Below are 13,533 nucleotides of genomic sequence, written 5' to 3' on the forward strand. Positions count from 1 at the left end.
TGGTGGGAAGGCCACGCAAGGCGGTGCATCCCTTTAGAGGCCACGGTGGCGACAGGGAGGCACAGCATGGCACACCCCTTCCAACCATTTGCTAGAGCCCATTGCATTTTTTCACGCAATGGGCATTATTGCTCGTTATATCAAAAGTATCCAAACCAAGATCACTCAATATTTTACTCTCCATGGAAAATAGCGCACTATGTCTCCAGCTACAGTACTCCATTGCCAAAGTGTTTGAAAGCTAAGAAGGTAATAACAGAAATAGAGTGGATTTCACAGAAAATGTTAAGAACAAGGGCAATATAATAATAATAATAATAACAAACTGGAGTTCTTATTGTTCCTTGAATACCCACTGGTTTGACTGAGATTCTACTCACTAGTCATGAACAGGGAGCCAATCTTTCTTTAGCTTTTCGCAAACAACTTAAGCCTGATTGTCACGTGGCTTTTCATCATTCAGACACTATAATGCCCTCTCACATTCTCACACAGTCCATTGAATATTCCAGTCCTCCATCCCCTGCTAACAGACCTATCAGCCCTTGGCAGCCAATCATATAAATAGTGAGCAAATCAGTTGGCCAGTGATTATAAACAACCTCTTTTCCCCAAAAAAATTCTCACCGTTTTAGTTTGGTGTTACTGAGGTTATTTCACATACGTGCAGTTTTGAACAGCCTTATGGCAGGTGTAGTCCCCTTTTACTTACCTGAGCCAACCACCCATGACCCTGAGAAAGAGTCCATTTCACCTACCACACAGATGCAAAAGCACCTGCAAGAAGGGGAATTATACACCAACACAGGGAAACAAAATTCTAGCACCACACCTGCAAAGCTCGGATAGCTGCAAACCAAACAAATCTGAGGCTCAAATTCATGAATAATTGTGGCTATCGAACATGTTCACCACCAGTTTTGTGGCAGCCCTAGTTCTGACCAACATAGTAATGCTTAGAGATCTCAAAGGACACCAGCCTGGTAAATAATTTCTACAACAAAAATACATCACTTACAGAAGTGGTCCATGTCTTGATGGGCACGTTAAGGACACAATTGAGCTGTTTCAATTTATAGATACGTTATGGCAATGATTCAGAATATGACACAATGGACTTTCACAACTGAAACTTTTTCAGTTTCTGGACACTGGTTACATACACCTATCTTGCACGTCATCTCTAGATCACAATATGTACAATACAGTAGATCTTATTTGAGATGCCTCTCTACTGGAAAGAAGGGCCTGAGGGAACAGCACAATTAAGAATCATTGCCGGCATAAGGGCTGACCTGCTGGTTTGGCAGGTCTTTTCCCAGCATTATAAAGGGCGTTTCTTTTTGGATAAAGGAGCCATAGGGTGAAGTGGGAAAGCAGGTGCATTCAGTGGCCAAGGCTTCAAAGCAGGAGGCCTGGACTTCTGGCTACCAGGTTGTATATATGAAGGGATGATGAGAGTTCTTTAGTTTTGGGGAGGAGGGATTCCAAATTTTCCTGGTAGTGGTTGCAGGGAAGCTGAGGACAATGGAGGCAGAGGGGGGATACAGAATTCTGCCAATAGTATGATTTATTTGTGCAAGATGATTAGATCGTTTATTTATTTTTATGTCATTTATGGTCCACCTTTCTCACTGAGACTCAAGGTGGATTACATAGTATCAGAGTAGTATAGTCAGTATCAAGGACAATTTCATAAACAATGCCATGGGGTAAATAAACACACGTTTACACCACCACCCCACAGTTTTGTCCTACATGGTCAGCAAGAGTTCTCCAAGTTCTGAGGCAGTGAAAGTTGTTTCACAACCTTTACTATCCGAAGCCTGGTCTGCCAATGCAGCAGAATGAGGTGGTAGAATTTTGGGGTGATACTGTGCCATTTCAGATTGTAGCTGGAGATATCACATTTTTAATGCCTGCCGATGTAAAAACCTCTTGCAAAATTCTGAAAAATATCCTATTAGAGAGAAAGCTTCTTTTTGAACGAAGCTAGTTTTCCCTGTATAGGGAACCTAGTATGGGGAACCTATACAGGAAATTTGAAAAATGTAATCTCTCACCTCTAGTCAGAGTGCTAGTGTATTCTCTACCACCCCAGCTATCTTCCATCTCACTACCACCTAATTCCTCTGAATCTGGAAATGCAGCAGAATGAGGTGGTATTTCTGATGTGGTAAAATGGCCTCTCCCTCTTATCCCACACCGGCTCTAAGTGCCAAGGGGATGGTAACGTATGACTTGCCATTCGTGGCTGTCGTACGGCTAAGTGTGTTGAGTTGGGGAAAGCAATGGTGAACTACCCTGTAAAAACTTCACTGCAAGACTCTGCGGATCTCTCTCGACGCGCTATAGGACAGAAAGGCCTGGAGGGGGACGATCTACGGAATAGCCGAGGGTCGGACGCAACTGCGTGGCTTGGATTGAATCGGAAAATGGCCTCTACCACTTCAAAGTGAGCCCCGTGGCACAGAGTGGTAAGCTGCAGTACTGCAGTCCAAGCTCTGCTCACAATCCAAGTTTGATCCCGGCGGAAGCTGGGTTCAGGTAGCCGGCTCAAGGTTGACTCAGCCTTCCATCCTTCAGAGGTCGGTAACATGAGTACCCAGTTTCCTGGGGGTAAAGTGTAGATGACTAGGGAAGGCAATGGCAAACCACCACGTAAAAAATCTGCCAAGAAAACGTCGTGATTAGGGGTGTGCAAGCCAAAAATTTTCGGCTATAGCCGAAAGTAGAAAGCCGAAAGAAAATTCTCTATCGTTAAAGCTGAAAGCCGAAACAAGAATCTCTTTCGGGATTCGGGATTCGGGATTCTTTCGGCATTATTTCGGCATTCTTTCGGCTTTTTTCTATGGGAAAATGCCTCCGTCTTCCAGGACGCCTGGAGGAGGCATTTTCCCACCGAATAAGCCCAAAATTGGTGGGGACCTTCCTCTAACCCTTCTCTAACAACCACCCAAGTTTCAGACAGATTGGACTTTGGGGGGCCATGTTATGGCCCCCCAAAGCAGGTCCCCCCATCCTCCCATAAAGGAGCATCTTCTTCATTATTTCCTATGGGGAAAAAATGAAGAAGCAGGCTTCCTTTGCCAGGGGTGGCATTTTGCATGCAAAATGCCCCCTTACCCTCAGGGGCCCTTCTCCCACCCCTCCTCCCACCCCCCACCAAGGCTCAGCCTGCTCCCACTTGGGGGGGCCATTTCATGGCCTCCCCAAGTAGGTGCTCTAATCTCTACCACTGACAGCTGGGGGAGGCTTGTGTTGCCAGGGGTGGCATTTTGCATGCAAAATGCCCCCCAACCCTCTGGGGCCCTTCTCCCACCCCTCCTCCCACCCCCCACCAAGGCTCAGCCTGCTCCCACTTGGGGGGGCCATTTCATGGCCTCCCCAAGTAGGTGCTCTAATCTCTACCACTGACAGCTGGGGGAGGCTTGTGTTGCCAGGGGTGGCATTTTGCATGCAAAATGCCCCCCAGCCCTCTGGGGCCCTTCTCCCACCCTTCCTCCCACCCCACACCAAGGCTCAGACTGCTCCCACTTGGGGGGGCCATTTCATGGCCTCCCCAAGTAGGTCCTCTCAGCCCCTAAAGTCCACCCCTTACAGCCCCACACAAACCCAATTCCCCCCCAGCTGCCGCACACAGACCCAAATCCCCACATTAGCCCCTCACAGACCCAAATCCACCCCCACCTGCCCCACACCCATAACCCCAGGAACAGGCTGGCAAAGGCCAGCCCTCTCCCTTTGTTCCCTATGCTGGGAACTTCTAAACTCTCTTTCCCTGGGCAATTCTGCACAGCCCAGGGGTGCCACAATGGTGGGCACACTTCTGAGTGCCAGCTGGTCCCTGTGAAAGAACACCTGAACCACAGACACCCTCCCTCAAATTCCCCCACCACCTACAGAGATAGCTGGCCAGCCAGCCCCATTGTTCCCTATGATGGGAACCAACTGCACAACAAAGAATAAAACAAGAACAACACAAAATAAAGTTTTTAAAAAATTATTTTCTCCCTTCCAAAGTACAAGTAGGCAAAGCATTATGACACATTACACCAGCAGTCCCCCACACAGAAAAATAACACAACTCACTTAACATCAGAGAATCACAAAGCACGATTCCTGTCAAAAACACTTTATTTCTTGAACAGCTTTAGGTTACACAGCAGGGGGGAACACCAAAGGGCTTGGCAGCAGTATCTTACACAAAAATAACACAACTCACTTAACATCAGAGAATCACAAAAGCACAATTCCTGTCAAAAACACTTTATTTCTTGAACAGCTTTAGGCTACACAGCAGGGGGGGGACACCAAAGGGCATGGAAGCAGTATCTTACACAAAAATAACACAACTCACTTCACATTAAAGAATCACCCCAAAAAATTGCTGTCAAAAGCACTTTATTTCTGTAACTGCTTTAGGTTACACAGTAGGAAGGCACCACAGAGCAGGAAAGCAGTGTACTACACAAAAATAACACAACTCACTTCACATCAGAGAATCACACAAACACAATTGCTGTCAAAAACGGTGAAGTGGGTTGTATTATTTTTTGTAGTACATTGCTATCATGCCCTTTTCTGCCCTCCTACTGTGTAACCTAAAGCTGTTCAAGAAATAAAGTGTTTTTGCCAGGAATTGTGTTTTTGTGATTCTCTGATGTTAAGTGAGTTGTGTTATTTTTGTGTAAGATACTGCTTCCATGCCCTTTGGTGTTCCCCCCCTGCTGTGTAGCCTAAAGCTGTTCAAGAAATAAAGTGTTTTTGCCAGGAATTGTGTTTTTGTGATTCTCTGATGTTAAGTGAGTTGTGTTATTTTTGTGTAAGATACTGCTTCCATGCCCTTTGGTGTTCCCCCCCTGCTGTGTAGCCTAAAGCTGTTCAAGAAATAAAGTGTTTTTGACAGGAATTGTGCTTTTGTGATTCTCTGATGTTAAGTGAGTTGTGTTATTTTTGTGTAAGATACTGCTGCCATGCCCTTTGGTGTTCCCCCCCTGCTGTGTAGCCTAAAGCTGTTCAAGAAATAAAGTGTTTTTGACAGGAATCGTGCTTTGTGATTCTCTGATGTTAAGTGAGTTGTGTTATTTTTCTGTGTGGGGGACTGCTGGTGTTATGTGTCATAATGCTTTGCCTACTTGTACTTTGGAGGGAGAAAATAATTTTTAAAAAACTTTATTTTGTGTTGTTCTTGTTTTATTCTTTGTTGTGCAGTTGGTTCCCATCATAGGGAACAATGGGGCTGGCTGGCCAGCCATCTCTGTAGGTGGTGGGGGAATTTGAGGGAGGGTGTCTGTGGTTCAGGTGCTCTTTCACAGGGACCAGCTGGCACTCAGAAGTGTGCCCACCATTGTGGCACCCCTGGGCTGTGCAGAATTGCCCAGGGAAAGAGAGTTTAGAAGTTCCCAGCATAGGGAACAAAGGGAGAGGGCTGGCCTTTGCCAGCCTGTTCCTGGGGTTATGGGTGTGGGGCAGGTGGGGGTGGATTTGGGTCTGTGAGGGGCTAATGTGGGGATTTGGGTCTGTGTGTGGCAGCTGGGGGGAATTGGGTTTGTGTGGAGCTGTAAGGGGTGGAATTTAGGGGCTGAGAGGACCTACTTGGGGAGGCCATGAAATGGCCCCCCCAAGTGGGAGCAGGCTGAGCCTTGGTGGGGGGTGGGAGGAGGGGTGGGAGAAGGGCCCCAGAGGGTTGGGGGGCATTTTGCATGCAAAATGCCACCCCTGGCAACACAAGCCTCCCCCAGCTGTCAGTGGTAGAGATTAGAGCACCTACTTGGGGAGGCCATGAAATGGCCCCCCCAAGTGGGAGCAGGCTGAGCCTTGGTGGGGGGTGGGAGGAGGGGTGGGAGAAGGGCCCCAGAGGGTTGGGGGGCATTTTGCATGCAAAATGCCACCCCTGGCAACACAAGCCTCCCCCAGCTGTCAGTGGTAGAGATTAGAGCACCTACTTGGGGAGGCCATGAAATGCCCCCCCCAAGTGGGAGCAGGCTGAGCCTTGGTGGGGGGTGGGAGGAGGGGTGGGAGAAGGGCCCCTGAGGGTAAGGGGGCATTTTGCATGCAAAATGCCACCCCTGGCAAAGGAAGCCTGCTTCTTCATTTTTTCCCCATAGGAAATAATGAAGAAGATGCTCCTTTATGGGAGGATGGGGGGACCTGCTTTGGGGGGCCATAACATGGCCCCCCAAAGTCCAATCTGTCTGAAACTTGGGTGGTTGTTAGAGAAGGGTTAGAGGAAGGTCCCCACCAATTTTGGGCTTATTCGGTGGGAAGATGCCTCCCCCAGACGTCCGGGAAGACGGAGGCATTTTCCCATTGAAAAGCCGAATGAAAGACGAAAGAATCCCGAAACGTTTCGGCTTTTTTCTTTCGGCTACCCGAAACGTTTCGGGATTCCCCGAAACGTTTCGGCATTCCCTGAAAGAAGCCGAAACACTTTTGTTTCGGCATTCTTTCGGCATTCTGAATGCCGAAACGCACATCCCTAGTCGTGATGCGACATCGCCCCATGGGTCAGTAATGACTCGGTGCTTGCACAGGGGACTACCTTTACCTTTTTTACCACTTCAAACTGGAAAGGGGAAGCAGAATTTCCATCTGGTTGGTTTTCTGCCAGCATGAACGTTTTTTAATTCCTTCTGGTCAGTTGACAAAATTTTTCCTTATAATGGAAGGGACAAGAGAAAGACCAGCTTTTAATGCTTTCTTTTGTATTACTTATATGTTGCTTCCCTCATGTTTAGAAAAACTCGGATCACTTTGGGTGAGATTGGAGAATCACCCATTCAGATCATGAGGGAAACCTAAGGCACAACTGATCTGACCTCATGGATTCATCCATAGTAACCTTGAGAATAGACTGCTGTAATTCATTCTACATTGGTCTCCCCTCAAAGGCAACTTGGAAACTCCAGTTGGTGAAAAACACTACAGCTTGTTTACTTCCAGTAGCTAGAGAGAGCATACATATCACTCCCATTCTGTAGTCACTCTATTGGCTACCCATCAGCTACTAGGCTCAATTCAAGGTCATGACTATTATATTCAAAGCCCTTCATGGTCTAGGCCCCTCATATCTGACAAACTACCTCTCTCCCTATGTTCCTCCACAGCAGCTTCACTCTTCTGAACAGGGCCTTCTGCAGAGACCACCCTGCGGTTGGGCTAAATCAACAACTGCTTTACACATGCTTTCTCTGCAGTAGCCCCCACAAAGTGGAATGACCTGCCTGAGGAGATCAGGAAAACTCCCACTCTTGTGGCTTTCCACAAACTATGCAAGACTGAATTATTCAGGTGGGGTTTCTACTCAGTTTTTAGGGCTGTGTCATAAGGAATAGCTCAAAGAGATGCCTTGGTAAGGGACAAGGACTATGCTATCATGGACTGTCTGCTGATGTAGATACGCTCCTACTGGGTAGTTCTACATTCCTAAAGATGTCATTTTAATTGATGGTGGAGAGTACTGTCAAGTCATGACTTATGGCAATCCCTGCTGGAGTTTTCAAGGCAAGACACTAACAGCTGGTTTGCCACTGTTTGCCTCTGCAACCTTGATCTTCAATGGAGGTCTCCCATCCAATTAATAACCTAGGTCAACCCTGCTTAGCTTCTGAGATCTGACAAGATTAGGCTTGCCTGGGCTATCTAAGTCATGGGATCGTTTTAATTATTTACATTAATTCAAAAAGGTCTCTATGTTTTTGGCTTCATGGTAGTTTTCAAGTTTGTGGCTACCATACCCTATTGTATCTTTCTTCACTCAGTGTTGTAATGTTGATCATATTGTATTTTTGCTCTGTGAATGTCCTACCTATTGATTATATTACTTGCAGTATGTAATCCAACTTGAATCTCAGTGAGGATGGTGGATTATAAATAAACAACAACAACATCAATAATTCCTCCTGCTGCTTTCATATTTCTTATCCCTCCCTCGTGCCTTGTCTTTGCAGCAAGTACACAGTGGATGAGTCTCTGCTCATTGCCAGATTTGTGTCTTCCAAGCGTTGGCAATTCTGGTAGCTGTGTTGGTCTTCAGTAGAACAGCAGGATTTCAGTCTAGTAGCAGTTTAGAAACTCACAAGATATTCAGAGTATAAGCTTTCAAGAGTCAGATCTCTCTTCCTCAGAAAACGTATCCTGAAAATCTTGTAGGTCTCTAAGGTGCTACTGAACTCCTGCCGTCTATATGATCTCATCTATAATATCCAATTAGACTTAGGGTTGACAGATCCCAGTTGCAGTTGAGGGATTCCTCGCCCCGGCAAGCGCTCCCTGCCACCACTCAGCTGACCCAGCAGGGGGTGGGGGAGAAGGTTGTCAAAATTGGGGTAGGACGGGCAACATGGTGATGTACCAGTGTCACTCTCCACGTGCCCAGAAGTGATCTCAGTGCATCACTGAGTGAAGCTGGAGACACTCTGGTATTTGGGCAAAGGTCTATGGTTAAACCCTGTGACCCAGCAAGTCATCCCCACCCCCTGCTGGTTGTCGGGAAGACCTGACATTCCAGAATTGCTCAGTCACTCAGATCTTGTACAACCTGCTTGCACTTCCTTAGTTACTTGTAACGTGAGCCAGTTAATGACAGATTTTGAAACATTGCTCTTTTGAAAAGTTGCTCTTTCCTGGTCCATCATGTCAGGGATTTACCCAAAATTAGACAATCAAAGAAGATGAAAGAAAACTTTAGCCTCCTATTCTCCTCCTCAGTACTATCATGCCTGTGCTTTCATGCTCAGCATACTGAAAAATGTTGGCATGGTGAGTTAGTGTTATCATATACTTCATAACAATAATCATCACTCACAGCTTGAGAATCGGGAGACACTTTATTTGGGGTAGGGAAGGGAACACATTTGAATTAAATGTTCTAAAACCTTCTAAACCTATCTGTGACAAAGTTATTGCTGAAGATGCAGGAAACTGGGTGGCAGCACTGCTAAGGTTGCCAGGTCCCCTCAGCAAACTGGTGGGGGGAACATATCATTCCTGTCAACTTTTTCTTAGTCAACTGTGGATCTATCTATGGACAGTATTGATCTCTGATTAAAGCCTTTTCACCCAAGAACCATGGAGTGCTTGATGTGAGGGTCCAGGAGTCTGCCTGTCATAGTTTAAGAACCAGAGAACTGACATTAGTGATGGAAATGACATCAATGTGTCACCAGGGGATGCTGGGGAGGCTTGAAAGTTGCAGCAGCCTCTTATTTATTTGTTTGTTTATTTGTTTATTTATTTATTTGAGCATTTCCCATCTGCTTTTGTCTCTGGAGAGACTCGACACGGCTTACAAAAAAGAAGGGTGGGTCCCAAATGCAAAAACAAATGGATGAACCAAGAAAACACTGGGCTGATCTGCGTAAGGTTTCCGGCTCTAGGCTGGACAATTCCTGGAGATTTAGGGTGGATCTTTGGGAATTGCACCACCTGGAGGTTGGCAGTCTTAGCCTTGGGACTGTCAAAAGCTGCCTCTTGCAGATCTCAGGCTTTGAGCCACGACTTAGAGCGTGTTAGGTGTTATCCAGAAGATGGGTCTCACATCCCATAGCAAATTGGAGCAGGAAACTCACTTCTCAGGAAAGAAACATGACTGCAGTGCAACAGGAGTATCTGGCTGTCATATGAGCTCTGTCCCAGCTTATATCATATTTATGGGGGCAAGAGTTTATCATAACCTACCATTCATCTTTACCATGGCTGCAGACCATGAAAAATCTGAACACAAAGCTTTAAAGGTGGTTGTAGAAAAGTCACGAGTCAGCATGAAAACTGAACGTATTTCTGGGTGTAACAATGTGGTCGTAGGCTTCCCTTCCCCCCCAAAATCAGATATTCTTAAAAAAATAAGTAAAATACTTTTGTACATATTTTTTTCTGATCCAAAGGACTGATGAAATTTCATATTGCATATAAATTTACAATAGGTACAATTACCACAAATACAATGTCCCTGAGGAAGACTGGTACCCAATAAAATTCATTGATGACTTTGATGATACCATATACGTATTGCTATGAACCAAATTTCCCCTCAAGTCCTGAGCAGAGATGGGCACGAGCCGGAAAAAACCCGAACCACGAACCTGCCCCTGGTTCGCGAACCGGTTCGTTTGGTTCGTTAAAACGTCACATCCAGGTCAGAAAATCATCACATCCGGGTCAGCAGAAGGTCACTTCCAGGCCAGCAGAAGTTCATTTCCAGGTCAGCAAAAGATCTGCAGGAAGTCCATCCCCTGTTTCCTAGGAAACTGATTGATTGGCACCAGGCTGTCTGCAACGATGAACAAAAAAATGAACCAAACGAACTAGCCTAAAGTTGATGGTTCGTCAGAAATGGGATCTGATGAACCACCGGTTTGCAAACCATGAACCAGCCTGGTTCATGCTAAATTTTGGTTCGTATTTCGGTTTGTGCCCATCTCTAGTCCTGAGTTCTTCAAAAAGCAATCAATAGTTTTTTATTGCATAAGGCGATACTCTCTAGTAAATATCAGTTTCTATAGATGCTTTTCTTAAGGTTCACATTATTAAAAGCAAGACTGCATACAATCCGATCATATTCAGTTTTCTCCTTGTTTGGCCTCCTTCTATCTGAGGCTAAAGTTTTCAAATAAGCAGAATGTAATATATGATTTTGATAACCCCTACTAACTAAATTGTTTCTAAGAAGGCAAGCTTCTTTTTTAAAATCATAGCTGTTTGAGCAATTTCTTCTAAGTTGTAGGAACTGGCCAAATGGTAGATTGTTCCTTATATGTTTAGAGTGATGGCTGTCACATCACATCTCAAGGAGTTGTGTGTGTATGTGTGTGTCTGTGTGTATGGATGCATGTGTTCATATCATCGAATCATAGAGTTGGAAGGGGCCTGACAGACCATCTAGTCCAGTGCCCTGCCCAATACAGGATGAGTCTAAAGCATCTCTGTTATGACCTGTACTTCCTTTGGGGTAGATTTTTCTTTTAATCTTCCCCTTACACCCTCTGGATAGTTTGCTGCCACCAGGAATATATTATTCCAAAATATGTTATTCAAATTTCCCCTTTGGTAACGTGTTTAAGCGTCAGGCTCCTTCATGGTTCTATGTGGCCCTGAGGATATGAATGGGATATAGCAATGACAGCTACACTGGGATATAACAAAACAAAATAAATGTTTGTTTTTCAAGAAGCGTATTGGTTTCATAAAAGTAGTTCTTGGTTCTTAAAGTTACTTCATTTAGGTCAAATCCACATTCACCCATTACCCGCATGTTTATCGGATATCTTCCGTTTGCCTCCAATCCGTGATTTTTTCCTCTTCGTTCACATTCCTGCTTCCAATCCGTCTTTCTCGCGTGTCCCTCTGGTCACACGGCCACTCGAAAACCGCTTTTTTGGGCAGGACCTTTTTTTCCCGCCCATTTTTAAAAAATTTTTTAGCGCACTTTTCCGTTATTTCGATCTTCCCTTATAAAGAAACATCATTGAAGATAATGATGCCTCTCTTTCCCCCACTGACAGCACTGATGGCTCTCTCCCGTTTCTTATTTGGAAGCATGTGGGAAGCTTTCGTGGGCATTTCCTATGCAGGACAGTTCAGTGCCTGAATTTTACTTCCTTGGAGTGTCATTATTTCGATATTTTGTAATTTTGATATTACAGTAATATAAAATAAAAAAAATAAAAAACAGTTAAAAAGGAAGTTTTGTGAGTCCGTTCTGAGGATGGATTCACCCCAAAATGATTTTTCAAACTACCAGATTTGATTCAGAAACAGCATAATCAATAAATCCAATGCTATGAAGTCAAAAACAGTCTTTTGCAGACTACAGAACACTTGCAAGTTGAATCAGCCAATAGGAACTCTCGGAACGGCCGGAGAGACAGGAAGGGGGGTGGTTTTTTAAAAAAACACGTAAATTGTGCATTGGCCCATTCACAGCCACTGTGAAACTCCCGTTGAAAACATGTGATCACATATTCGGGAGAAATGCGAATGAAATGCATCTGTTTAATGAGGTAATGTGACCGGCACTTGGGATTGCGTGGGGAATGCGGGGAACATGCGACTTAGAATGAGTAATGTGGATTTGCCCTTACTCTCATTCACACAGCTGGCCTCTCTTTCCCTGATTGAGTGTCCTTTCACAAACATGCTCAGTTCAGGTTCCACACAGGTTATATTTCTCTCATAAACACTTCAACATATTCAGGCAGCACACAGCTAGCCTGCTTTCTTCTGACTGCCACTTTTCTCTCTACTCTCCGTCTCAAACTGCATTCCCTCCACCCACCCTCTCAGTCATCAACCAATCATATCACTCACTCATCCATCTCCTTCACCCCCCACTCTTCACCTATCTCATCAAGCATTTAAAGATACATGCGCACATTTACTTGGAATCATTACAATCTCTGACAACTTTTTGTCCAGCCACTCCTTTTTTTAAAGAAAATTATTTAACACAAAAAATAGCGTTAGACAATAAATGAAATATCAAAAGCAGAATATATAAAAGAATAATACAGCTACTAAATATTTCTCCTCTCTTTCCCCATACTTATTTATAGTAAAATACACTATAGTCGTCATTTTATATTCAACATTTAGCATTATATTCAACATTTTAAATTCAGGAGTTTAAATTACTGCTTTAACAGTTGGTCTATTTACTACTAATTTTTTTTTCGTTTTTCTTACATTTAAGCTACATAATGGAAAAAAAACCCTTCCATTTTTCCTAAAATTCAGAAATTGGTATATTATGTATTTAAGAAATTAATTCTGCCATGGACGCATATACATCCGATTTGTTCATCTGTTCAGTTTCATCTGGACAAGATTCTACGTTCCATTTCTCTGCCCATGTCAACCTGAGGAATGCTTATATAAAGGGAGACAACATCTATTGTTACCAAAACAACATCCTTATTATACTAGATTCTAGTTTGTTAATAAAATCAGTAGTATCTATTATACATGAAAGCAATAGAGACGCTCTACACTATTATTAGCATTGGGCATACATGCGAAAATGTAGAGTGTTGATATTTTTATGTTCCTTTTAGTAAATTTCTATCAATGCAAGACAAATATTGTGAAATTATGGATATGGACAGTAAATGTTCCTCCCCTTACCCCAATAAACGTAGGGAGTAACAAAATACAAAAACAAAACTTTTTTTTCACGAAATATTATCTTTTAAAAGGAAGGCGAGGGCAGGTCAAGGAACTAATTTTAAGAATAAATAAGGAATTGGCATTTACATTTTCACATTTTATGTATTCATTTGAAATGTTTATACATTACTTCTCCAATATTCAAAGAGCTTAACAATAAAATCTAAAAATAATTTAATGAGCAGTTAATGAAATAAAAACAATGTATTTTTAAAAAACGAATTGCAGAACAGCAAATTAAAACATGTACTGGAATGTACCCTACATTGGGCTAGAGGAAGTTCCACCAACTTAAAGAGCCTTCTTTGAATATACGTGATTCTTCCGTTGGAGGAAGAGCCACATACATTGGAGAAAGGATAAGTAGGC

This window comes from Eublepharis macularius, chromosome 4 (assembly GCF_028583425.1).
Source record: "Eublepharis macularius isolate TG4126 chromosome 4, MPM_Emac_v1.0, whole genome shotgun sequence".
Lineage (NCBI taxonomy): Eukaryota > Metazoa > Chordata > Lepidosauria > Squamata > Eublepharidae > Eublepharis > Eublepharis macularius.